The 15232-nt window shown below is 39.0% G+C and overlaps 1 protein-coding gene across 2 annotated transcripts in view; it reads left to right on the plus strand.

The window, feature by feature from the left end:
- The window catches only part of mylk4b (myosin light chain kinase family, member 4b), a 56622-nt gene that overhangs the window by 20330 nt on the left and 21060 nt on the right, over positions 1-15232 (plus strand). The window lies entirely within an intron of this gene.

Raw genomic sequence — 15232 nt, forward strand, 5'->3', positions numbered from 1 at the left:
GGCTTGAGTCTTTGTGTCATAGTCAGGATATTCACAGACAGCTCGTCTCTTCTGTCTTTCTGAGTGTTGTGTGTGTGTGTGTGTGTGTGTGTGTGTGTCATAATCAGGACAATCACAGACAGTGCGTTTTCTTCTGTCTTTCTGAGTGTCCTGTGTGTGTGTGTTTGTGTGTGTGTGTGTGTGTGTGTGTGTGTGTGTGTGTGTGTGTGTGTGGGTGTGTGTGTGTGTGTGTGTGTGTGTGTGTCATAATCAGGACAATCACAGACAGTGCGTTTTCTTCTGTCTTTCTGAGTGTCCTGTGTGTGTGTGTTTGTGTGTGTGTGTGTGTGTGTGTGTGTGTGTTTGTTTGTGTGTGTGTGTGTCACAGTCAGGACATTCACAGACAGTGCGTCTCTTTTGTCTTGTCGCATTTGAATAATTTAAAAGCACTTGCATGAATAAGAGCGAGATCATATAATGCTGATCCTGTGTTCAATATTTTTAACACGTTAAACTGGTTCCTGAAGGCATTGTGACATCTGTAAAGAAAATATATAATTTAGAACTACATTTTAACTAGTTTTGTTAATCATTATAATGCAGTAATGATCCGGAATGCTCTTATGAATAAACATTATTATGAATGTAGACCTAATAACGTTTTTTAGGGTTTATCCGAGAGTCTGGCTGGAGGATCGTGGTTGAAAACACACTGGATGAAGTGGTGCACACAAGAAATATACCTTAATGCTAAATAAAATGATGCGATTGATGTGTCCATTTCAAAGACTCCTCCGGGTTATATACAAGTAAATGTGTACATTTGATTTAGATTTAAAAGGGATGATCTTTGTCCTTTTTCACAGAGCAGCTGATATTGATTAGACTGTGATTTAAACTAGTAATAGATCTTAGTGTAGACAATCTGTGTGTGTGTTTTTTAACAGCTATAACATGAGAAGTGAATAAGCTAAGTGATAAGTGATGTGACACAACACGACTAACACATGTTCTGAACCTAAGACATGTTAGAGCACTTGACCCGTTTTACAGTACAGCTGCACTTCGTAAATCAATCAATAAACCACTGAGCAATCACAATTATGATAGCAGTATTTGACCAAACTGCACTGTTAATGTCTAGAGGGAAAAGTGAAACGCAGAGGAGTACAGTTGTACTGTGATCCACTGTTTTTGACACCGTTGTAATTTCAATTATCTGCCCTCCTACCCAAGTGGCATTTGGAACAACATGTGTCTCAACTACAAACATTAGTGTTGCTTTTATAGTACATGAGGTAATTATAACTGTGATGTATTATTGGTAGTCATGCTAGTTGTTTGCTTTTTATGTAAAAAGGGAGTAAAAATATTTACTTTTTTACCCATCATGCTAATTCGATATAGAGTTTACCTGCAGCCGTGATTAAACTCACCTGCAGCTTTCTATAGGGCTCCTTGTAAAGGTGCAGTGTGTAATATTTATGAGGATCTATTAACAGAAATGCAATATAATATACATAACTATGTTTTCAGTTGTGTATTAAGGCCTTACATAATGAGCTGTTACGTATTTATTACCGTCAGAGGTGGACAGTGAAGTATTTTTACTTTCCAAGTATTTGTACTTTATCAGTGTTCTTCTTTAGAAATCTTTTACTTCACAACATTACAAAACATAATATTATACTTTTTACAGCAATACATTTCATATTGAATATCATTTAATACTTAATTTCATTAAAAATGTAGTACTGGGTACTTTTACTCTAGTAAAAGTATTCAAAGTTTTACTTGAGTAAAAGTAAGAAAGTACACTGCAAAAAAATGTTTTTCTTACTTAGTATTTTTGTCACATTTTCAGTCCAAACATCTAAAAATTATTAAAACAAGAAGTATTTATTAGACAAGTAAAAGCAATTGTCTTGTTTTGGGAAAAAATTACTCAAAATGAAGAGAGTTTTTGCTTAAAATAAGGTAAATAATCTGCCAGTGGGGTGAGAAACATAATCTTAATTCAAACTGAAAACAAGATTAGTTTGCTTACCCCATTGGCAGATTATTTAGCTTATTTTAAGCAAAAACTCTCTTCATTTTGAGTCATTTTTTCCCAAAACAAGACAATAATTTGTACTTGTCTAGTAAATGTTTCTTAATGTAAGAATTTTTAGATATTTTGACTAGAAACAAGACAAAAATACTAAGTAATAAAAACCTGTAAATTAGGTAAAAACATTAGCAATTAGGTATTAAAGGTTAGAAAACAACAACTTTTATTTATGAAATGTAGTGCAGTAAAAAGTATGACATTATATATTATGCTTTGGAATGCAGTGAAGTAAAAGTTTTTAAAGAAAAATTTACTTAAAACAGTAAATTTACTTAAAATTTACTTAATACTCCACTAATGTCCGCCTCTGATGACCGCAGAATCTAGATGTGAGATTGTGAATTGCAACCTCCCAACACTCACCCTTCTCTATCAAAGCACATAGAGAAGCTACGGTGGCTGACACAGGACAAAGAGAGAGAGACAGCAGAGAGTGGGGTCCTGTCCCAAATTGCACCCTAAACCCTCATGGTCTTCCTCTGAGTCCGCACTTTCACAACGTAATGCCGCTTTGACTGCTGGGAAGAAGTCCGCTGCACTGTAAAATAAATTCAGGTCTCCAATTGAAAATGTTCTAGTGACTGATCAAATCTAAATATTTCAGTTGGCCGAACTGAATTTCTGTGCATTAAAGGGTTAGTTCACCCAAAAATGAAAATTATTTCATTAATTCCTCACCCTCATGTCGTTGGACACCCGTAACACCTCCGTTCATCTTCAGAACACAAATGAAGATATTTTAGTTGAAAGCTGAGAAAGGCTTCAGAAAGGCCTCCATTGGCATTCAGGACATTCCCACTCACAAGACCCATAAAGGCACTAAAGACGTCGATACAAAGTCCATCTCACTACAGTGGCTGTACAATAATTTTACAATGCGACGAAAATAGTTATTGTGCGCTAGGCATGTGCCGATATCAATTTTTCATGTTGCGATTAATTGATGAAGTTTTATCACGATATACGATATTATCACGATATTGAAATAAGGTGAAAAAAAAGTGTTGCCATAGCATAACAGCTTTAAGAACTATTTTTGTAAGAACAAAAATAACAATGTTTAAATCCAATAATGCACCAAAAATATATATAGCTCTGGAAAAAAAATTAAGAGACCCCTCATTGAGAAATCAATGTTAAGTGGTCTCTTGATTTTTTTCATAGCTGTAAAAGTGCAATTTTCAAACAGATTAAAGTGCAAAAGAATTAGGCTATAAAGAACAACAGGTAGGCTAACAAATTACAATAAGGTCTCATTACTTAATGCATTAACTAAGATTGAGCAATAGCTACATTTGGTACAGAAAGTATAATGTTTTTGTTAATGTTAGTTAAGAAATACTGATCATTGTTAGTTTTATCTTAGGTCCATTAAAAAAGTTATTTTGATTTTGATTTTAATGTTATTAAAAAGTAACTAAGAAATTAACATAGAATGATTAATTCTTCATAAGTATTTTTCATTGTCAGTTTGGTAATAATGAATTAACATGTTAACTAATGAAGTCGTATCTCAAAGTTATACTGAACAATAACAAATAATTAGAACAGTTCTAATCATTAGGGTATGTTGTAGTCCAGATTAAAACATAAAAATGTTTAAATTTGAAAATAAATAGCCTATTAAGTCTTTAAGTATTAAGTATTTGGTGCTGTGATGAACGACATTGAGATTACAAAAACGAATGGCTGTTTTGCCAACACGTGGTTTTTTTGTTTTTTTGCTGGTTTCCGGGGTAACCGGCTGCATTCTGCAGTTCATCAGCGCCCTCTGCTGTCCCTGACGCCGCATTCACACGGGGCGTAGGCGTTAACGCTTGACGGAGGGCGTGGCTGAAGCTGGGTGCTGACGCGATCGTCATAGTGACAACAGCCAATCACATTAACTTGCCGCCTTTTTTGGTTGTATGTGCGAGTGCGATTGCCCATGTAGTTGTTGTCAGCGCACTGCACAGGTGCACGAAGCTGTTAAGTACATTAAATCCTGAAAAAGCGCCGACAGCGGGAAGAATATCATGTAGTGGTCCAGGAGCTGCGTCTGGATTTTTAACGGTCTATGGTCTGGATGGTTCATGGAGCAGTAATGAACGCAATTGGCTAGCGTCTGCTGTAGGATATTTGCATACGGCGATCTGATTGGATGACGCCTGCGCTGGCGCTTGAAAAGTTGAGAATTCTTCAACTTCTGCCGCTTGCAACGCGAGTGAAGCGCCGCGACGGATCCCACATTTCAGTTCGGCAACGGATGATGTCACCCATTCAAAGTAAATGGGAAGCGTTAACGCCTACGCCCCGTGTGAATGAGGCGTGAGCGGCACTTCAGCAGCGCGTCTCCTTCACCGGTTCAGTCATGTGCAAACGCACGTTGGGCTTGTTTATATCTGAGCGCGTGTCCCTTTGACGCAGAATACAGCAGTGTTGAGCATTTATACGGTTGATAGGCAAAGTATTGTTGAGTGCATTATAATTTTTTTTTTTAATTGTTAATAAATTATTATTTACGATATTTTAAAGTGCCCACGATAACAATAGCGTGCATATTCATTATCGTGATAAATCGCATTATCGAAAATCGGCACATGTCTATTGTGCGCACAAAAATAAAAAGAATAATGATATAATCCACCAAATTATTGTCGTGAACTCGACGCATGCGTGAGAATATGACGCAGCTCCGGCGTTCGAATCATAGCGAATACATGACCCGGAAGAGGAGGAGCCGCTATCGCGTGAGTTCACATCCGAGACCTACACGGAAGACAATATCTTGGCAGATAAAGTCATTATTTTTATTTTTTTTGTGCACAAAAACTGTTCTCGCCGCTTGGTATAATTATTGTACAGCTGCTGTAGTGAGATGGACTTTGTAACGAAGTCTTTAGTGCCTTTATGGGTCTTGTGAGTGGGTCAGTTGAAATGTACTGAATGCCAATGGAGGCCTTTCTGAAGCCTTTCTCAGCCGTCAGCTTTCAACAGAAATATCTTCATTTGTGTTCTGAAGATGAACGAAGGTGTTACGGGTGTCCAAAGACATGAGGGTGAGTAATTAATGATATAATTTTAATTTTTGGGTGAACTAACCCTTTAATGCAATTTGGCCAACTAAAATTTTTAGATGTGATCAGTCACTAGAATATTTTCAATTGGAGACCTGAATTTTTTTACAGTGTGCGTAACCCACACCAGTGCTGTCTCGGCAGAAGTGTGGATCGAGGGCGCATATCGACCTCAAAGGGGCGCACGCGAGCACCCTTCTGACACCTAAAATAGAGGGAATGCACATGACGTCATCGTCAGCTGGAGTGACTGTGATTACGCCCCGCTGAGTGGCAGAAAGCCTGAGAGGCAGGATTGGTTTACAGCGCGAATGCAGCGAAAACTCACAAAACCAGGCCCGGCGCCAGAAGGGGGGTAGGGGGAGGCTTGTCCACGGACCGCATAGTCATCGCTGTTCTGAGCTTGAGACGGACTTGATAATAGCGTGTCATTTTCTCACTCAAACCACTGCCACCTGCCGCAGCTTCTGCTTTTAGAGTGAAAAGCTGCTCATAACTGCTTGTCTAGGATCTCTAATCCTCTGTAAGAATTCGTAATAATTGCATATTATCAGCGAAAAGGAGCTAGCAAAAGATCCAGTGTGTATCTGTCTTTGCACTCGTCAAATGATTACATTTCCAACGTGTTTTTGCCTCAGTGAGTAATGTAGCCAATCACAGACATGTTTGTGGACTTCTACAACGGAATTGGCCAATCACAGGTGTTGAATTTGGAATCACTCACCGCTCGAGTGTTTGTCCAGGTGCTGAGTTCAGTTAAACACACGAGGCAATCCTCTGTAAGTGCAGACATCGTGAAAATAAGAGATTCATTGTATACCAACGTCACTGCGGAACTTTGTGAGATTGCGTTTATTGAATGAGTGACAGCTTTTAGTGACTATAAAGTATATTACCACCACTACACGCTTCAAAACACGGACCCATCCACATATACATGCGGGATTCACTTGAAAAATGTGATGAATGACAGTTATAAACATTCTTGATGAAATGAGGCTCCTAAAAATGTCAGGAAAACACACAATTCCTGGCTGCATGTCATTATCCATGGATCACTGAATCTTTGGTAAGTTGTAAGGATCGTTTGCTCTACTCGTGTTTTCCTCAATTAACTCCAGTCATGCAGCAGCTCTTCTGCCACTCAGCCCCGACTGAGGGGGCGTTACGGCGGGAAAGTGACGTCGATGCATTCCCCCTATTACAAATGGGACACCCTGGTCTTGTGGACATAACGTACACGTGCACGCAGCGGCCATTGTAAGTCCACAAGACCGAAAGTGCACATGAAGTGTGCTATTTGGGACAGGGCCTAGCTAGAGCTCTTTACAGCATTTTGTCCGTTTAGGGCCACTGCACTCTCAGAAAAAAAGGTACAGTGCTGTCACTGGGGTGGTATCCTAAGGTACAAAAGTGAAAAGGTACATCTTTGTACCTTACTAACCCCTAAATGATACATATTAATAACTTAAATGGTACATATCAGTACTTTAAGAGTGCATATTAGTACCTTTTTGGTTTTGTACCTTAGGGTTCTGCCCCAGTGACAGCAATGTACCTTTTTTCTGACAGTGTGTATAAACATGAGGCCACAAAATGGCGACCTCTTTATTAGGAGATCCGCGGTTTATGAAAATAGAAACGGCTCATTCTAAGGATGTTCAACTTCAACTTCATTATGTGCTTTCTTTGTACCAATTCTATATCTAATAACATATTCGATCTATAATAATAACAAAGATATGAGCCCTGTGTGTGTGTTTGATCAGTGTTTGGCCTAACAGAAAAACTGTTTTAATGGCGAATATCAGCCGATATATCCCGTGGCGATTTTTGTTGATCTCTACCACACTGATCTGGCCTTTCAAACGATTTCACTCACAGCTCACAATCTGTTTTATAAATCAAAGTTTTGCCACGAAACAGTAAAAACAAATATATAAAATAAAGTAAAACTATGCATTGATGTGCTAAGAAAAGTCCCAAAATATAGTGTTACTCCTGGAATAACCCGTCCCTGGGTTCAGAACACTGTGTGCTAATGTGAAATTCTGTCTTAAGTCGAGTCTTGTCTTGGACTTTGATTTAGAGGTGTCTGAGGAGGTGCATATTGACAGCTCTGCATTATGAACGACTGCTAACTTGTTAGTTGAGTGTCAGTGGCAAAATGTAACCATATACATCTATTGAGAGGTATGGCATCTTGTCTGGCATGCACTCAAAAAAATATTTAGGTCTAAATGTAAGACCTGTGTATTTGAATTTTGTATACAGTTTCTATCCATTACACAGTTTTAACATAAAATAAAGAATAGATAAGCTACGGTGGCTGACACAGGACAAAAATGTTGTCGTCTGAGACAGCAGAGAGTAGCTAGCGCTCTGTAGAGCAGTTTGTCCCTTTAGGGCCACTGTAGAAACATGGCGGCACAAAATGGTGACTTCCTGTAAGGAGAGCCGCAGTGTGTGAAGATAGAAATGGCTCATTATAAAGGTAATAAAAACATAACGGTTCATTATCTAAGTAGTCTTTATACACCACTGACAGATAGTTGTATTATATTGCATTTCTGTCAGTAGATCCTCATAAATATTACACACTGCACCTTTAATGTGGTCATTATTTGTCAGCCATACATAAATGAAACTATAAATTGAATGTACCAAGAGCGTGTCATATACACGCCATAAAGTGCGCATCATATGCACGCGAAAAACCGCGTACCATACGCACGCCAAAGCTCATTTTGGCGTATACATTCCACGAGATTGCAAACTCGTACTATTTATACGCATGACCATGAGATCGTGTTGGTCTCCACGAGCCGCCATTGCTGTAAAAAAACATTCCATTGGAGTCTATGGAGTTGTCGCAACTCTCTTTCTATATGGCTCTGGTGCCTGTTTAATAAGACTGACAAATATGCATTACATTAAGCTTATTAGTTTGTGTTTAAAACTGTAATCTAAATGGATGGAAATTTTATGTGTTCAAATTTAGGCCAACTTTTTTTGTTGTTTTGTTCTCTGTGATACAGCACATCAGCACAAACTGCATTCATCTGACATCCTGAGCAAAGACTATTCATGTTTTCTGGTAAAAAAAATATGTACTTTGTTGAATCAATTTTAGATTTTATTTAGGTTTCAGGCTGCCTCTCACTTTTTGCTCAGTCCTTCAACCCTATAAATCTGCAGAAAACTTTCTATACCATCTGTGTGAGACAGAAAATAATCATTATAACTAAAAATATGTTTAGTATGATTGTTTTAAGCGTGTAAAACAGCACTGCGTTCCCCCACACGCACAACGAAAAGAGCGGAAGTGGCGACTGCAGCATAAGCAGAATAAAAGCTCAGAGACGGTGTTTGGCGCAGGTCTCTCTCATTAGCATTCGCTCTCGCGCGTCCTGCTTCATACCACCGTAACGCTAATAAAACTTAAATACATTCACTCATTCATGAACATGATTTCTGCCAGAGTCCGTCAGAGTCCAGCTAGGGTCATCCTTGATTTCCCTTAATGGTCGGTCAGTAATCTTTGATGACCAGCTGTCCTTCAAAGACAAGACCACGTTTCAAAGACAGCTCGGCCATGCAAACATCAGAAAGATCAGACCGTTCCTAACAGAGCAACACAGCTTCTCGTCCAGGCCCGGTCATTTCTAGGCTTCTGGCTGGACTTCCATCATGTGTGTGATGAAAAAGCTTCAAATGATCCAGAACGCTGCAGCACGTCTCGTCTTCAATGAGCCCAAAAGGACCCATGTGACTCCTCTCTTCATCTCTCTGCTCTGGCTAACACTCGCTGCTCTCATCAAGTTCAAAGCTTTGACTCTTGCTTACAGATCCATTACAAGCTCAGCACCCACATACTTCCACTCGCTCTACACCCCACCAGAAGCCTTTGCTCAGCTAAGGAGCGACGGCTCGAGGTAACATCACAAAAAGGCATGAAATCCCTTTCCAGAACTTTTTCATTCACCGTTCCCGGCTGGTGGAACGATCTTCCGACCTACATCTGTATGGCAGAATCACAGACAACATTTAAAAGACAGCTGGGAAACTCATCGCTTTGGATAAAAACGTCTGCTAAATAAATAAATGGAAGTGGCTTAATTTCCATCAGCTGTGGAGGTGAAGAGTCAAGACTACAACTCCCATGATTCCACAGAACCTCTAGCGGCGAAACTTACATACTATGCCTTTAAATTTCAATAAATTGCTCTGTTAAAGGGTTAGTTCACCCTTCAGGAAACGGTGTTTTGAAATCGGCCCATCACTATATAAGTCGTTATTTAGGGGGTTTTTTCCACAAAAACTATTCTGGTCTCTTCATAAAATGATTGTAGAGCCGCTGTAGTGAGATGGGCTTTGTAACGATGTCTTTAGTGCCTTTATGGGTCTTGAGAGAGGAAATGACATTGGTGTCAATGAAGGCCTTTCTGAGCCATCGGATTTCAACACTAATATCTTCATCTGTGTGTGAAGATGAACGGAGGTCTGACGGGTGTCCAACCACATGAGGAATTAATGACAGACTTTTCATTTTTGGGTGAACTGACCCTTTAAGTTGCTCCAAACCTGTATGAGTTTCTTCTTTTGAACACAAATGGAGATATTTTGAAGAATATGGTTGATGGACCCCATTGACTTCCATATTGGGGAGAATAAATACTATCAAAGTCGATAGTGTCCCATAAACTATTTGGTTACTGACATTCTTTAAAATATCTTCTTTTGTGTTCAGTACATACAGGTTTGGGGAACAACTTGAAAGTGAATAAATGATGACAGAATTTTCTTTTTTGGATGAACTATCCCTTTATGTGTGCCATGTGTTGTCGTCACCTGAAGTGAGTTTTCCTGGGACTCCCTCACATCAGCGTGCCCAAACTCAGGCAGTGCCGACCACATTTACTGAGAGAACCAGGGGAGGGGGGACTACTCACTGACCTTCCTGGGATGGCAAGTTTAAAGTTTAAAGGGAAAGAGGGACGAGAGAGCGGATGGAATCCATCAGGGGATGGGGGCATTTTGTTACCTCTGACCCTGAAATAGCTCCAGCGCATGCTCTTTCTATATATGCATACATTGACAATGAGACACAGCACTCTTGTGGACATGTCATGTATCGGTTTTAAACCTCTCTGCTTACAGTTTCTAGTAAGGAGCAGTGTTGGTGTACAGTTACTGGTGCACCTGTATATTTGTTCTCTCTCACATCTTACAAATGCACATTCTCTGGCCTGTGCACACATTTCCACATGCTTGCGCCAGCATGACACATTTATAAGAGGATTAGTTTTGAGGCATTAAAGAGGTGATGGACACTCAGTCTCTTCAGGTAGTTAAATGGGTATTCAGCAGCAGTCTGACTTAATGGGCTGTCATCACATTCAAACTGTTTTTTTTCTAGGGCAGGGTTGTCACACAAGGAGAAAGACACTGTGCTGATATTAAGTTACATTTTTTAAAACTATGAATTGACATTTCATGTGCATCCTTCCTTGATGTTTCTATTAGGTTTCCACAAAGTAGATTTCTAGTATGTTATATATAGTCTCTGCCCCCATGTGGTGAATCACATCAACTGTCAAGAATTAATCATATAAATATTTAATCAAATACTTATATATAAAAAAGTTGCATACAAGAAACTTTTGGCTTGTTTTTACCATAGACTTGAGTTGGAGTATTTTTTTAAAAATTCATTTTTTTAAAAATCAGTTTTTATATATAATAGACACCAATCAGGCATGACTTATGACCACTCAGGTGAAGTGAATGACACTGATGATCTCTTCATCACGGCTCCTGTTAGTGGGTGGGATATATTAGGCAGCAAGTGAACATTTTGTCCTCAAAGCTGATGTGTTAGAAGCAGGAAAAATGGACAAGCGTAAGGATTTGAGCAAGTTTAAAAAGGGCCAGATTGTGACGGCTAGACGACTGGGTCAGAGCATCTCCAAAACTGCAGCTCTTGTGGGCTGTTCCTGGTCTGCAGTGGTCAGTATCTATCAGAAGTGCTCCAAGAGGAACAGTGGAGAACCGGCCACAGGGTCATGGGCGGCCAAGGCTCATTGATGCACGTGGGGAGCGAAGGCTGGCCCGTGTGGTCCGATCAAACAGACGAGCTACTGGAGCTCACACTGCTCAAGAAGTTAATGCTGTTTCTGATAGAAAGCTGTCAGAATACACAGAGCATCTCAGTTTTGTGGATGGCCGGCTGCGTGTGTGTGTGGCTTACCTGGGGAACACATGGCCCCAGGATGCACTATGGGAAGAAGGCGAGCCGGCGGAGGCAGTGTGATGCTTTGGGCAATGTTCTGCTGGGAAACCTTGGGTCCTCCATCCATGTGGATGTTACTTTGACACGCTCCACCTACCTAAGCATTGTTTAAACCATGTTCACTCTTTCATGGAAACGGTATTCCCTGCTGGCTGTGGCTCTTTTAGCAGGATAATGCTCCTGACACAAAGCAAAAATGGTTCATGAATGGTTTGAGGAGCACAACAACGAGTTTGAGGCATTGACTTGGTCTCCAATTCCCCAGATCTCAATCCAAACGAGCATCTGTGGGATGTGCTGAACAAACAAGTCCGATCCATGGAGGCCGCACCTCACAACTTACACGACTTATAGGATCTGCTGCTAACATCTTGGTGCCAGATATCACAGCACACCTTCAGGGGTCTAGTGGAGTCCATGCCTCGACGGGTCAGGGCTGTAAGGGGGACTATCACAATATTAGGTCATAATGTTATGCCTGATCGGTGTATGTTCAACAGTGTTTTCAAGCTTTTCAGTTAACTCAAAAGTGTGATTAAAAATTTGGCATGGTGCAAAAAAAAAAAAAATGCTTTTTATTTCATATAAAAATGTGTTTTTAAAAAGATCTGACTGTGTTACTCTGATGTCAACAAGTGTGCCGTCTGTGGTCCCTGTCAGGGAGATTATGCAGTCAGTCTGCAGCTGCTGTAGTGCAAATAATGTCTCTGTGTGTGTCCTCTGTTTGTCATTCTGCACATATTCTACATGCTATATAATCCCCAGCTCTATGCCCATCTTGTGATCATCTCTTCAGGGCCGTCGTATCATATTCCCTCATTACATAACACACGCAATGCCATTACATTCTAGTCCATCCTGTTAACTTTCTACGTTTGTTTATCAGCCTCTTTCCATTAGTGCTATATACACTACTGGTCAAAGTGTGGAATAATTAAGATTTATTTTTGTCTTTAAAAGAATTCTCTTATGCTCACCAAGGCTGCATTTGTTTTACCAAAGATACAGTAAAAACAGTAATATTGTATAATATTATTACACTTTAAAAGAAGATCAAAGCTGAATTTTCATCATTATTACTCCAGTCTTCAGTGTCACAGCATCCTTCAGAAATAATTCTGATATGATTTGCTGCTTTTATGATTATTATAAATGTTCAGATACACAGTGCTCAAAAAACATTTATTATTAATGTTTAATAGAGTTTTTACAAAAATATTAAGCAGCAAACACTGATACAATACCATTCAAACGTTTGGAGTATAAGGTTCAAATGAATCAAATTAAAAATAAATAAATAAATTGATAATGCTTTTATTCAGCAAGGGCATTCAATTAAGACAGCAAATAAATTAATCACAAGTGACAGTAATGTTACGAAAGATTTATTTCAAATAAAGGCTGTTTTTTTTTAACCTTTCTATTGCTCAAAGATTCCTAACAAAAAAATCTCATGGGTTAAAAAAATTGCAGCAAATACTATTTTCAACATTATAATGATAATCATAATAACGGAGCATCAAATCATCATCTTATGATTTCTGAAGGATCATGTGACACTGAAGACTGGAGTAGGGATGTTGAAATAACATTTAGAAATATATTAAAATGGAAAAGTTATTTTAAATTGAAATAGCATATCACATTATTATTGATTATACTGTATTTTTGATCAAAGAAATGGAAATTAAAAACTAAATGTAAAAACACTGATATTTCTGGGAAAGCTTTCGTTACTTGGCAGTGTGCCGGTGGATAAAGGTCCCATCTCTATACGCCTTCCGATATAAACATTCATTATTGCACATCATTTTGTGTCCATGTGAGGCTGGATGGTTTAGTAATCTGTTAATTAAATCACAAATACACACAGTCGGGCTCAGGAATGTGAGCACAGTCTCTTTTTATAAGCTCTTGTTGTCAGAATGGTGGAGCTCACTTCACATTATCAAGTTCCCATTCCAAAGGTGCCACCAATCATCCTGAGATTACTGAATGTTCAGCGGCTATTAATACATCAGCCAATCAGAAAACAAACCATTACTGCTCCAGAGACTGCGGCGCGGTTCGAGTCCGGCTCCGAGCGGGCCGGTCAGGACCGGTAGCGTTCACTCAATCAACTGCTGGCTTTTAAAGAGGTGGCCTACAGTGTGACACTAACTATCCAGGCTAAAATAAGAGTATTGTATTAAATGTTATCGGTCCCTTTTCTTAGCTGCCTGTTTTGTTAACATATACAAGCTATTGGGTTTCAGTGTAGCGTGTTAAAGGATGTTTAGACTACTATATGTGTATTGTAAAAGTATACTGTAGCACCTGTTTGTCTGCGCTTAATGTCATTCTCTTGTGTAAATATGATTATTTTTTAATTTAACATCTGGGTGACTAAATAAATGGATATTGGACATCAGATTCTTGTATATTGCAAACAGGAAGGTGCAACTATAGGCCAGTTCACTGCTGACAGGATGAAAGATTAGGAAGATTGTGGAAAAGGTCTTGCATTGCCTATGTTGTGTGATCTGGAGGGGTGATGGAGATGGAAGGATTTTAAAGGAAAATTCCTGGGTTAAGCTTCATTAACAAATACAATTATTTCAGCGCACTCCTCAGATTGTAATCTTTCCATGAACGTCCAGAGCCTTTCCAGAAATCTATGAGATTTAAAAAACATTTTTTAGATATTACATTTGCAAAGAATAATTTATAGCCAGGTATTTTGAGCTGAATGTAGGCCTAGAAGACTTTCCCATGATTTTCCCAGTTCATGGGAGGCTAAAAACATTGTATAAATGTTACATTTACAAGGAGAATTGCTTGTCTGTTAAATATTTTCAGCTGAACATACAAAAGGTAGGCCTACTACACGCCATTTATTTATACTATAACAAATAAATAATAACTACATGAATATTCACTAGAAATTAGTGTGTGCTCGTCTGTCACTTTGATTGGCTGTCAATGTTTTTATTGTTCATCAGCTGGATAAGATCATTCTGAAAGTGATTCCACTGATATTGTTTTCTCTGTGCCATTATCATGAAAGTTGTGGTGTAAACTCTGCTATTCTTTAATATTGAGAACGAATTTTAGAACTATATATTTATTGTTATCTTCATAGGCCTATTCTTGGTATGAACGAGCCTTTAAACCTCTCTGATTGGTCATTGTGTTCACACCCGCCATCTTAAGTGAGATTCCAATCCAAAGGGATCGAAGTCGAACACGTGTTTAGTTCGAAAGGCAGAGGCAATAACTTAAGGGAACATCGATACATCACTTCAGGAAGTGGAGAGTGAAAATCACTGAAGTCTGAACTAACAATGGAGTTTTTAAACGGCACTGCGATGGAGGAGGGGAATTACGTATGCATTTGAGCATATTGTTATTACAAACTTGTCTGGCTATCACCAGACCAAGCTCAGTTTAAGACTGAACATTGGTCTGTGGAGTCTGCTCTGTATTTTCTACTGCACAAGAGGCGTGATCAACCAGCATTATTCAAATGACTCTGTATGCAATTGGATAGTCCTTTAACCAATCAGACCAAGAGAGGCGTGATCTACCAGTCATTGTGTTAAACCCGCCAATAGCATGGCAGGTGGATAAGCCAGTCTGTGATTGGTTTCCACAAAAGTATAACAAAAGCAGTAGAAATGAATGTAGAGGTTTCCAGACTGAGTTGCCGGGGAAAAATTAAATTGCCTGCAGATCAGGCTGAGTTTACCCAAACTGAGTATTTAAGAATGGTTATGGCAATGAATGTTAGTTTAGATATTCTGTTGAATATGTAAA

This window comes from Pseudorasbora parva, chromosome 15 (genome assembly GCF_024679245.1).
Source record: "Pseudorasbora parva isolate DD20220531a chromosome 15, ASM2467924v1, whole genome shotgun sequence".
NCBI classification, from domain to species: domain Eukaryota; kingdom Metazoa; phylum Chordata; class Actinopteri; order Cypriniformes; family Gobionidae; genus Pseudorasbora; species Pseudorasbora parva.